The 13,587-nt window shown below is 38.1% G+C and overlaps 1 protein-coding gene across 6 annotated transcripts in view; it reads left to right on the top strand.

Annotated features, from left to right (window-relative positions):
- Nucleotides 1-13,587, top strand: part of NEXN (nexilin (F actin binding protein)) — a 55,678-nt gene that overhangs the window by 7,172 nt on the left and 34,919 nt on the right. For 2 of the 6 annotated variants that reach the window (XM_010857586.1, XM_010857592.1), the window contains exon 1: nt 10,111-10,743. The exons of 1 other annotated variant lie outside the window; for it this stretch is intronic. The gene's annotated coding sequence lies outside the window, so the exon portion shown is untranslated. Of the gene's footprint in view, nt 1-10,109; nt 10,744-13,587 lie in introns of those variants that run through there. 3 more of the 6 variants (XM_010857591.1, XM_010857589.1, XM_010857588.1) reach the window with 2 other exon arrangements.

Raw genomic sequence — 13,587 nt, 5'->3', positions numbered from 1 at the left:
CTCCCAGCATCAGTCTTTTCCAGTGAGTCAACTCTTCACATGAGGTGGCCAAAGTACTGGAGTTTCAACTTCAGCATCAGTCCTTCCAATGAACACCCAGGGCTGATCTCCTTTAGGATGGACTGGTTGGATCTCCTTGCAGTCCAAGGGACTCTCAAGAGTCTTCTCCAACACCACAGTTCAAAAGCATCAATTCTTCTGTGCTCAGCCTTCTTCATATCCATACATGACCACTGGAAAAACCATAGCCTTGACTAGACAGACCTTTGTTGGCAAAGTAATGTCTCTGCTTTTGAATATGCTATCTAGGTTGGTCATAACTTTCCTTCCAAGGAATAAGCGTCTTTTAATTTTACATATATACAATTCATGTATATGTATTTCAAGTACTTTTAGATAAAAATGTAGAATGGTAGAGTGAAATAAGTAGTTGACTAGAAGTCAAGAAACTTGGAGTCTAGTTCCTTGTTCTGCTGCTGAACAGTTTACAACCTTGGATTAGTCACGGAATCATTTTGAGCCTCCTGTTTTTTCTTATGATAAATGAATAGCTTTGACTAATTGGTCTTTAATGTCTTTAGTGAATAAGCTCTAAAAATTCATAATTCTTAGTACATGTATAACAAGACCCCTAATGTAATTCTGACAGGTAGTAAAACCTGTTCAAAGCTGAACTCATTTTTTTACCCCTTAAACATGCTTTTAATGGTAACCCTGTTCATCCATTCACTCAAAATAAAAACCTTGAACCAATTCCTTCCTTCCTCTCCTCACCTCTACCCTCCAAATCTAATTGGTCAAAATTTTTGCAATAATGCTCCCAAGACAGCCCCCTTCCCTGGAGGAAGGGACTTTGTCTTTTTGTTCACTTTCATTTCTTCACAGCCTAGGATCATCTCTGGCATATAGTTGGAGCTTAATAAATACTTCTTAAATAAATGAATAAATGGGTTACCACGTCTTGTCAATCCTATTTCTAAAATATCTTTTATGACTTGTCATTCCTAATGCTACCATCTTAATTCAGGCCCTTATCTTTTCTTGCAAGATCATTGTACTTGTCTTTCTCCCTGTAGTCTTCCCTCATTTTACTCCAATTTTCTGCACTGCTATCAGTCTCTTTTTCTTTTCTATAATACATGTATCATTAAGTTACATGTTTGCTTTAAAAATCCTTTGCTGGCTCCCATTGACTGTAGGATCAAGTCTAAACTTTTTCTTAGTCTGGCATTTGGGAATCTTTCCATTCTGTGTCCAGTCTGTCTTTCTAGTTTTACCATACATTCTCTGGACAACTCATAGCTCCCCAAATTTTCAGTGGGCTGTCAGGCTTGGATGTTTTTGTTCATGTTGCTCCTTTTGCCTAGATGTCCTTACTCTCCTTTCTACTTTGTGAAATCCTCTTATCCTTCAGTATCTACATCAAATGTCACCATTTATCTCTGTGTAATCTGCCTTAAACCCCACCTCCTCCTTAACCCCACCATGATCTTTTCCATGACTTTTCCATATTTCTATAGCTCTGTACATATCCTGCTATTATGTACGCTTACTACTTTGTATTATCATTAGTTGTGGTCCCATCTATTTTTCCCAACAAAGCTAATTGATTTCAAAGGCTGTCACATATATTTTGTATACCATCACCAAGGCATAATTCCTGGTACATAGTAGGTTTTCCTCACAAAAATACTATGTTATAAATACAGGTCTAATCTGTCAAGTTTGAAAAAAATGCATTTTTGATAGATCATAGACAGGCTATAGTAAGACTGCATACAATATTCCCTCAGAACCCTATGCTGGATACTTAGTTGTCTTCATTTAACATCAGCACTTAATATGCTGGATTGGCATTCTTAAATCCCTTCTGTGTACTGTTCTTGGTCACTCAGTCATGTCCAACTCTTTGCAACCCCATCGACTGTAGCCTGCCAGGCTCCTCTTGTCCATGAAATTCTTCAGGCAAGAATACCATAGTGGGTTGCCATTTTCCTTTTCCAGGGGAGCTTCCCAACCCAGGGATCAAACCCAGGATTGAACCTGAGTCTCTTGTGTCTCCTACATTGGCAGGCAGATTCCTAACCATTAGTGCCACCTGGAATTAAATCCCTTTATTATTCATCGTCCCTTTATTATGACCAAACTTGTTGATGAATCACATGTTCAACCTTATCCTTAGGTCATTGTTTTCTCTTAATTTTGGTAACAATTCATCTGGCTTGCCTGAGATCTCAGACATTTAGAAAAGTACAGTGGGGCCTAATTGTTGTGCTGCTGTTACTCCTTTAAGGTGGCTAAAGACCTGACATCTGCCTGCTCAGATAAGAAAAGTCACTTAATACTAGATTAAGAAAAGTCTGTGAGATTCCAGATATAAAATCCCTTGGTATTTAGGTTACTGAGTGTAAGAATTAAGTTGTTAAACTAATCCTTATTTAGTATTCTAGAATACAGACAGGGAGTGCCCACTCAAACTACTTTCTTTTTTGAATTAAAACTGGTGTGATTTGATAGAATATTTTTCCTATAATTCAACAAGTCTCAGAATATGGTTTTAGAATCCTTAGAAGTCCCCAAGACCCTTCAAGGACCCATAGGCCTTTTTTTTATAACTACATATCTGTATGAGGCCATACTTTCTTTACATACTTCAATCAAAACAACATATCACAATAGTTTGAATACAGAAGTAGATATGAGAATATAGCTATCTTTTTTTTAAGCCAGATATTAAAGAGATGTGCAAACATGTAAAACAATGTCATTCTCCTAAGTATTTTTATTTTGGAAAATACTTTTTTTTTCATAAAATGTGTTTATGTTGATGTATAGGAGGTTTGTTATTATTTCCCATGACAAGTATATATTTGAAAATTCTCTTCTAATTTTTAATACATTGATATCTGTAGATACAATCTATATAAACAAAAGCCTTCTGAGCTCCTCAATAGCAGGCCTGTACGTTGGGCCCTTTTATATTTTCTTGGTTATTGTCTGTCATCCCATGTGGTCTATGAGTTCCCTGAAAATAAATATTTTATTCTACATTCATCTTTGTATATGTAGTGCCTTATACTGTCTAGCACATTGTAGAAAGATGTTTAATAAATGTTTTTGAATTAATTAATAAGTACATATTTATTCATTTTAGCTAATTTTTCATTTCCCAATTATTTCTGACTCTATCATACTTATCACCTCTAAGTTTATGAAATAACATGCAAGCCACCTAGTATATGGCAGATAATAGGGATTCAGTTGTTAGTTTCCACTCTTCTCCTTTATATAATGTAGAGAAACCAGGTCTTTCCTCTAATTTATTATAACTTTTTAAAAATTCTTACATTTTGTTGATATACGTAAGTTCATTTTATTAATGACTTCCTCAAATGAGAACTCTTCAGTTTCCTTTGAGTGGTTACTTTAAAGTCTTCCCAAGAAAGAATCAAAGGCCAGAATTATAGGGTTTGATTCTGGGCGTAATTCTGAGGTGTTAGGAGGATGCACTGCATGGTGCCTAGAATGTGGCGAGTGCAGCTGGAGGAGGATTTAGAGCATCTATAAAGTATTGTGCATTATGCTGAAATAGATATTGGACAAAGTAAATGAAATAGATTGTATTGTTGAAGACAATGGAAGAAGCGAATACTTGTTGAAGCTTAGTGGTGGGTATATGAGGTTTGATTATATTAGTTGCTTTCACTATATTTCTGAAATAATAAAAAGTTAAATAAAGAAGATAGATTAGACTAATATATCTGATATGTTTAATATAAAATTTTTGATTTATGTCAGATGCATCTAGAAACCAGAAAATCTACATATATCTAGAAAAATCTAAGCACATTTTGAGATGTCAGAGACTGAAAGCAAAAAAGTCCATTCTTAGCGTGAAATGCAGAAAACCACCATTGTTAGTTTGGGAAAATACTTCACTGGTAAGGAAGTGGCTTAAGAATTTTCTTGGAGGGAATTCGCTGCAGTCCAGTGGGTAGGACTCTGAGCTTCCACTGCAGTAGGCACGGGTTCCATCCCTGGTGGGGAACTAAGATACTATATGCACTACAGGGAGAAAAAAAATCTCTCAGAGGTAGAAATAGTCACTGAATATATTTGTCAAGGTGGGAGGTTGAAGGAATGGGAGAAGACAAGGTAAGTCAGAGAGGCTAGGAGAACCTGCAAAAGGGCCTAATAAGCCCAGGTAAGAATTTTAGTTCTGGGCTTACGTAGTTAACATCCGCAGAGCTGGAGTCATAGACTAGAGTTAAAGAGCACAGAGTGGTAGAGAAGGTAGTAGCCAAGTTGATGAAGGTAGAAAGAATGGCAAGCTGTTACGTTATTAGAAATCAAAATAACTGGGGCTGGAAGTTACTCTGAAATTTTTTTTTGACTGCACAGCATATAGGATCCTAGTTCCCCCACAAGGGATCGAACCCGAGCCCCGAGCCACCTGCATTGGCAGCACAGTCTTAACCACTAGACTGTCAAGGATGTCCCATTCTGGAGCTTTTGAAACTTTATTTTACAACATGTAACCTGTACTTTAAAATCATTATTCTGATTATATGTGTCAGTTAAGAACTTTGAAGAAATTGTGTTTAATAAGTTTTCCTATAGCAACCAAGGTAACTTTGTGTCCTTAAACTTTGTTTAAGTTTATTGATCATGATGATAATGATCCACATGAATAATAAATATATATGAATATTTCTAGTAAGGATTATTATGTGAAGTTGAAGGAGGGCCTGGGAACTCTCTGCTATACAGCAACAAATATAGCAGCAAATTCCACATAAGTTTATAGACAAGTAGGTGAAACTCATCTATATGTTAACTAATAATATATGTAGAAAGCATGAAAGTGGGAGATGATAAAATGATCAAAGATTGAATGGATATTTGAAATTTGAGAATATATTTCCAAAAGATTAATTTGAAGGAAACCAGAATTGAAAGAGACATGTGTACCCCAATGTTCATCGCAGCCCTGTTTATAATAGCCAGGACATGGAAGCAACCTAGATGTCCATCAGCAGATGAATGGATAAGAAAGCTGTGGTACATATACACAGTGGAGTATTACGCAGCCATTAAAAAGAATTCATTTGAATCAGTTCTAATGAGGTGGATGAAACTGGAGCCTATTATACAGAGTGAAGTAAGCCACAAAGAAAAACACGAATACAGTATACTAACGCATATATATGGAATTTAGAAAGATGGTAACAATAACCCTGTGTACAAGACAGCAAAAGAGACACTGATGTGGGAGAGGGAGAGGGTGAGATGATTTGGGAGAATGGCATTGAAATATGTATAATATCATATATGAAATGAGTCGCCAGTCCAGGTTCGATGCACGATACTGGATGCTTGGCGCTGGTGCACTGGGACGACCCAGAGGGATGGTATGGGGAGGGAGGAGGGAGGAGGGTTCAGGATGGGGAACAAGTGTATGCCTGTGGCAGATTCATTTCAATATATGGCAGAACCAATACAATATTGTAGAGTTTAAAAATAAAATAAAAATTTTTAAAAAAACCAAAAGATTAATTTGAAAATCTTTTGGAAATATTCAACAGCAGATTTTAAAATGTAGTATAGACAGTTTATTAAGGGAATTAAAAATTGAGTCAAAGGAATGGGATCTTTTAGAGTTCTTTGCTTTGATGGTTACTACATGGATATTGAAAACCTTTTCATGATGGCTTTGGGGATTTATTTTAAATTATAGTTTATTAATTAGCAGGCATGGAGCTAGGCACTAGGAAGGAATCAATCCTCTGTGTTGTAGAAAAGGAACATAAAGTTTACCAAATTTGCAGATGAAGGTCCAGGTGGAAGTAAGAGAAGAACAAAATGTGGACTGAGAATGGAAGTCCCCGACCTTAGGCCTCTAGTGGGAAGGTTGGGGTATGGTGTCTGCTGGCTTCAATTCTGTATCAGGTGTGGTTGATGTTAGAATCTTACCTGAGTCTACAGATAGCATAGTGGGCTGGACCATTAAAAATCCTGTTCCAAGGCTTTTGTTCAGAGTTTTGGCCAGGAGACTATTAATAACATGAGAATAGGGAGAGTGTCTGTCTATTCAGTGCTGCATTTCTCAACATCTGGCAGAGTGCCTGGCACATAAGAGTTGCTTAATAAATATTTGTGTGATGAATGGTGTGTTCTATTTATATTGTAGTCCCACATAATGTTAACCATAATGAGAGTCACACAATATATCCCAGCATATAAAGTGCTTCCTCTGTAAGTTGGCAGGATTTACTTATTCAGTAAACAATTATTATATAAGTCTTCTATATATCTGCTGCTGCTGCTAAGTCGCTTTAGTCGTGTCCAACTCTGTGCGACCCCATGGACGGCAGCCCACCAGGCTCCCCCATCCCTGGGATTCTCCAGGCAAGAGTACTGGAGTGGGTTGCCATTTCCTTCTCCAATGCATGAAAGTGAAAAGTGAAAGTGAGGTTGCTCAGTCGTGTCCGACTCTTCACGACCCCATGGACTGCAGCCTACCAGTCTCCTCCATCCATGGGATTTTCCAGGCAAGAGTACTGGAGTGGGGTGCCATCGCCTTCTCCGTTCTATATATCAGCACATGCTAAATACTGTGGATACAATGGTATATAAAATACAGTCTATGCTCTCAAAGACCTCACTTTCTGGTAGAGGAGGTGGTCAAGAAAGTGCTTTATTACCACATATTATGGTTGCTGTGTTTGTTCAACTGCTAAGTCATGTCCAACTCTTTATGATCCCATGGACTGCAGCCCACCATGCTTCTCTGTCCTTCACCATCTCCCAGAATTTGCTCAAACTCAAGCCGTTGAGTTGGTGATGCCATCCAACCATCTCATCCTCTACTACTGCCTGGAATGCTCAAGTCATGTCTGACTTTGCAACTCCTCTCTCCTCTGTCCATGGGGTTGGCCCGGCAAGAATACTGGAGTGGGATGCCATTTCCTCTTCCAGGGAATCTTCTTGACCCAGGGACTGAACCCACATTTCTTATGTCTCCCGCATTGGCAGGCAGGTTCTGTACTACTAGCACCACCTGGGAAGCCCTTATACTGTGGTGAATGCCATAATTAGGGTAAGCATGGGAGTGCTGTTTTAACACACACTAGTGGAGAAGGTAATGGCACCCCACTCCAGTACTTTTGCCTAGAAAATCCCATGGACGGAGGAGCCTGGTGGGCCACAGTCCATGGGGTCACTAGAGTCGGACACGACTGAGCGACTTCACTTTCACTTTTCACTTTCATGCACTGGAGAAGGAAATGGCAACCCACTCCAGTGTTCTTGCCTGGAGAATCCCAGGGACAGGAAGCCTGGTGGGCTGCCATCTATGGGATCGCACACAGTCGGACACGACTGAAGCAACTTAGCAGCAGCAGCAGCAGAGAAGCACCTAACCCAGTCTCATGAGTCAAGGAAGGCTTCTTGGAGAAAAATGACAGTTTCAGAACTAAAGAATTAGTAGGAGTTAGCTAAGAGAATGAGTAGAATATCAAGCTGAGGGAGCTAGCTGTGTAAAGGCTCAGGTGGGCCAGTATTTCAGGACATGTGATAGAGTGGGAGGGAAGTATGGAGAAAGATGAAACCAGAGAGGTAAACAACCAAAGTGTATTAACTCATTGAAATAAAAATGCATGTTGATGTATGGCAAAACCAATACAATATGGTAAAGTTAAAATAATAATAATAATAATAATAAAGTGTAGAGTGAGAAGAAAAGGGCAAAGACTGAAACATGGGGGCAAACAACACTGAAGAAGTGTAGAGAGGCAAAGAAACCCTCCAAAGAGAAGGAATGGTTAGAGACATGAAGGAACAGGGAGAGAAATGGTATCATGAGCCAAGTGAGAAGGATTTCAGAATAGAGAAGTGATAGACTGTCAGATGCAGCAGTGAAGTTCAGAAGGTAGAAACTGTCCATTTTATGGACAGTTTCCCTTAAGGCTCAGCTGGTAAAGAACCTGCATGCCATTGTAGGAGACGTAAGAGATGAGGTTGGATCCCTGGGTTGGAAAGATCCCCTGGAGGAGAGCAAGGCAACAGACTCCAGTGTTCTTGCCTGGAGAATCCACATGGACAGAGGAGCCTGGCGGGCTACAGTCCACAGTGTTGCAAAGAATCAGACACGACTGAAGCGACTTAGCATACACGCATAAAGAGAAAAGGGCTTCCCTGATAGTTCAGTTGGTAAAGAACCCACCTGCAATGCAGGAGACTTAGGTTCAGTTCCTGGGTTGGGAAAATCCCCTGGAGAAGGGATAGGCTACCCACTCCAGTAATCTTGGGCTTCTCTTATGGCTCAGTTGGTAAAGAATCTGCCTGCAGTGCAGGAGACCTGGGTTTGATCCCTGGGTTGGGAAGATCCCCTGGAGAAGGGAAAGGCTACCTACTCCAGTATTCTGGCCTGGAGAATTCCATGGACTGTATAGTTCATGGGGTCAAAAAGAGTCGGACACGACTGAGTGACTTTCACTTCACTTCATAAAGAGAAAAACATTATTATGCCTAATTTACATGGAAAATGGAAGTTCACAGAATTTAACTGGCTTTCCCAGGGCCATACATCTAATAATTGACCTCATCAAAGTTTTCAGGCTCTAATTCCAGTATTTCTTCCACCATCGTTGTCTTTTGTTTTTGCTTTTCTGGCCACACACACTGCACAGCTTATGTAATGTTAGTTCCCCAACCAGAGATCAAACTTGAGCCCCTGGCAGTAAAAGTGCTGAGTCCTAACCACTGGACTACCAGGGAATTCCATCTTTGTTGCCATGTGTTTGAAAAATCAACAATTAAGTGAGATATTATCATTAAGATATATTTATAATTCTGAATTCTACCAAGGTCCTTAAGCATCAAAAGTTCTAGGAGAAAATTTTGAAAGATTTCATATTATATTTGTATGAAACTTTTGTCCAATTAAAAAAATACACAAATCTGTAAGCTTTTGTATGAGAAGGTTTATGAAATGTTATGACAAGATTGAAACTGTACGTGTTATTTGTTTTTAAATTTTAATTTCATAATACACATTGTACAACATATAATTACAGTCATTTACATATTGAGCAACTTAGTCCACAGCATGGTCCCTGGTTGGCTGACAGAAAAGGAGACAGTTGTGTCAGGGTTGAAGGTTACTGCCCAGGTGCTAGTGATAAGAATCCACCTGGCAATGCAGGGAACATAATGAGACTTGGGTTCGATCGCTCGGTGGGGAAGACCCCCTGGAGAAGGAAATGGCAACCCACTCCAGTATTCTTGCCTGGAGAATCCTATGGGCAGAGGAGCCTGGCGGGCTACATACCGTCCATGGTGTCACGAAGAGTCAGGACTGAAGTGACTTAGCATGCACAAAGGTGACTGTGTCTATCTGGTAGGAAGGGCATGAGTATTTCAGGCTTGTAGAGTGAGGATGGAGAGAGAGAAAGAAGAGGATTTAAGGAAACAAACATTTTCAGCTGCAAGTTAGCACTATGGCTCCATTCCTTGACTAAAGTTCAGTGTCTGCGACTCCCTTTCACAGGAATTTCCTTGATGGATTTATGGTTTAGTGTTGCGATTCACTAAAATGTGTGACATTCAGCTAATTTTTAAATGCTTCATAGAGTCCTTGTCATGACTTTGTTGGAGTCAATTAATACTTTAAAAAGTTTTCATAGGACTTCCCTGGTGGTCCAGTGGCTAAGACCCCACATTCCCACTGCAAGGGCCCTGAGTTTGATCCCCGATCAGAGAACTAGATCCTATATGCCTCAACTAAAGAACCTGCATGCTGCAACACACAAAAAAGATTCTGTGTACTGCAACTAAGACCTGGCTGCAGCCCGGTGGTTCATCGGTAGAGTCCAACTGCCAGTGCCTGCCAATGCAGGAGATGTGGGTTCGACCCCTGGGTCAGGAGGAGCCCCTGGAGAAGGAAATGGCAACCCACTCCAGTATTCTTGCCTTGGAAATCACATGGACAGAGGATCCTGGCGGGCTACAGTCCATGGGGTCACAAAGAGTTGGACACTACTTAGCAACTAAGCAACAACAGCATTAAAAAAATAAAAAGTTTTCATAAAATCAAAATGTTCAGTCATTAAGCAAATAAAATAATTTGGATTACACTGTTAAATAATGTTCTGTTAGATAAAAATTTAGAAGCCTTTTGTACTTTGGCAATTTAGCAGAATGATAGAATATATCCATGTGTTCCTTAATCAAGAGAATAACATGCATGTGAATATTGTTACTGGGTTCTTCACTGTCCTTATTTGCAGCAGTCAGAGTGCTGCTTGCATGTTGCTGACTTGGGCACTTTAAAAATCAGAGCCCAAACGGCCCCTGACTTCATCCCACATGAATGAGTTTGCTAAATGAATTCTAAACCACAACCAGCTGAGATAGCAGCATTTCATTCAGTACCTGGGAATAATTTCGTAACCTCAGTCTGTGTTCTGCTTAACGTCAAGAGAATAACTAACTGTTAGCCTGTATCACTTTAAAAGGAAATAAGCTACTTAAATAAAAACTCTGTGATGCTCTCATAGGGCAAAATACCTGTTTCTCAATTCATCCAGCACCGTATCCTGCTACTAGTTGCCAGCTAAAGATTACAAATTCACTAAGTGTAGAGAATACCGTTAATCATGTCTTTTCAGCTTCCGACATATTTCTACTGCTTGGAATTGTGGTTCTCAAATAATTGGATTAAAGGCTCTGTTGATTACACAAGTAAGTCAAAGCTTATAAGCTGGTTGGTATTCCCCTCATCCCCATCACACAAAGCAGTTGTGCTGCTTTCTTGGCATCAGCATAATACAATGGGTAAGAGTGCAGACTCAGTAGTCACACTGCCAATCTGTGTCCCCTTTGTCCACCACTCATTGTTTGTATGGTCTTTGGCAAGTTACTTGACTTTTCTAAGTCTCATTTTCTGTAACAATTTCCATAAGACTTCAAATCCTACTAGAGAAACTCCAAGACATTTTTCTCATATTAATATTTTAAGAAATTTTAAATGACTGAGTTTGGAAAGTTTTTTGAGATAGAGTTTGATAATAGTATTCACTTCAAATGAATATTGTGGAAAATAAATGAAATAATGATTGTTAACCAGCTGGTACATTACCTGGCACACAGTAAAGGCTCAATAACTATTAGCTTGGATTATTATCATCATAAATTATTCATATTGTGATAAAAGGATGTACTAGTGAGATAGTACAATAGTACTAGTGAGAGAATACAATGCAGTCAATGACTGTGGAACAGAATTGTTTCCTGTAAAATTAATAAACCAAATGTAGTCTAATTTATACCTTTAACCCTGGTTCAGCACAGAAAGACAACAGAGTTAGCAATGGAATCCTGCTGTCGTTTCTACCAGGCAGTGTAATGTCTTTTAAAAATTATCTATAAATCCTACAAATATTTATCTGCTTGATTTTGAAATTTTTTTGTTCAACCTAAAACTATGAAAGATATATAGGTCCTACTGGTTTGTAATTTACACCTTAAAAAACAAGAGCTAATTAACTTATTTTGCTACAATTTTTTTATCCTCAAAGCTCAGAACAGAGTAAACTGTCAGCAAAGGATAGTTTGCTTATATTTTAAGCAATAATGTTAACATTAGTACTACTCAAATTTTCACAGACTTTCAAAATGAGAGCTCAGAATATTGAAATGACACTTTAAAAACTATTTTAAGTGGTTTTGTTCATACTACATTTAAAAAATCAATATTTTATTCTGAATCTATAAAGAAGTCAAAATTTAATTTGAATTTTTTTTTTTAACTAGGTGACAAGTGTTAACTGATCCATTTATTCTCCAGGATTACTCTTGACAGTATCAACAAGCCACACAATTTTATTTAATTTCACCAGGATAAAAAGACTTCCTGCTGGTCAATTAATTCAGCTAAAATGATCAGTCCTTATAATCTCATGAGATTGCACAAATTTTCATCATACACTTTTGTATTACTATTTTAAATTGCACAAATAACATGTTAATATATGCTCACTGGCAGGGAAATGTAGGTTTTTGCTGAAAAGGTTAAGGGAGACCATGAGTAATGAAATCAATCAAAATTATTGATACCTAATAATGTAAGGCATTATTTTTGAGATAACATGTTATATGTTATCTAGTCCTAACTAGGAAGCAACAGAGTTGGAATTTAGATCTGATTATCAAATTGTAGTAATCAAACTGTGAGGTGATGAAGGCTGTATTAATACTGGAGCAGTAAAAATAGTGAAGTAATTAATATATAAGAATAAATTTGAAAGTAACATTAACGAATTGTGATAATCTGTTAAAATTAGGATATATAGAAGAAGAATGAACCATAAATAACTCTAAAACTTGAGAAGCTATGACAGTGAAGACTAGGTTTTGTTAGTTATACAGGAAGAAATATCTAATAGGTAACTCTAGATATAATAGAATGGCTCAGGTAAGAGAACAGAACTAGAGCTGTTTGTTATTTTTATCTCAGGTGCATTCATGCATGACCTACTTTTATTGGGCAATTATTGTTAATAATATAGTAAGCACTCACAGACCTACTAAATGACCAAAGTTAAGAACTTGTTAATAATTACATGGAATCATGTCCACCTCCCTCCTATCATATTTTCTCCTGCCACAAAAGAAAACTTTAGCCCCAGATGGCTTCACTGGGAAGTTCTTGCAAACATTTAAGGAAAAATTAGTACCAGTTCTGCATGAAACATAAAGAAAAGGAAGAAATTTCTTAGGGAAAATTAAAGAAAAGGAAATACTTCTCAACTCATCCTATGAGAGCAGTATTACTCTGTTAACAAAAACAGACGTTATAAGAAAAAAAAAATCTGCAGACCAATATGCTTTATAAACATGGTTGCAAAACTTCTCAAAAGGTTTTATCAAATTATCAGTATGTTAAAGGATAATGCATGGTGAATTTTATCCTGGGAATATAAAGTCTATTTAACATTTGAAACCAAATTAATGTAGTTCACCATAATGAAGATGAAAAAACATAATTATCTCACAGACACAGACATACTTGGGCCACCTGATGAAAAGAACCAACTGATTGGAAAAGACTCTGATGCAGGGAAAGATTGAGGGCAAGAGGAGAAGTGGGAAACAGATGATGAGATGGTTGGATGGCATCACTGACTCAATGGACATGAATTTAAGCAAACTCTCAAAGACAGTGAAGGACGAGGAAGCCTGGCGTGCTGCAGTCCATGGGATTGCAAAGAGTCAGACCTGACTTAGCAACTGAACAACAATAAAATGGGCAGAAGATTTAAGTAGACACTTTCATAAAAGAATATTTACAGATAGAAAAGAAATATACGAAAAGATGTTCAATATCATTAGGTACCAAGGAATGTTAATTAATACCATAATATGATGTCACTGCATACATTTAGAATGTCTGAAATTAAGAAGACTACACTAAGTGTCGGAGAAGGCAATGGCATCCCACTCCAGCACTCTTATCTGGAAAATCCCATGGATGGAGGAGCCTGGTGGGCCGCAGTCCATGGGGTCGCTAAGAACGACTGAGCGACT

Source organism: Bison bison, unplaced genomic scaffold (assembly GCF_000754665.1).
Source record: "Bison bison bison isolate TAMUID 2011002044 unplaced genomic scaffold, Bison_UMD1.0 scf7180017864382, whole genome shotgun sequence".
Lineage (NCBI taxonomy): Eukaryota > Metazoa > Chordata > Mammalia > Artiodactyla > Bovidae > Bison > Bison bison.
This window is presented reverse-complemented; position numbering and strand designations above follow the sequence as displayed.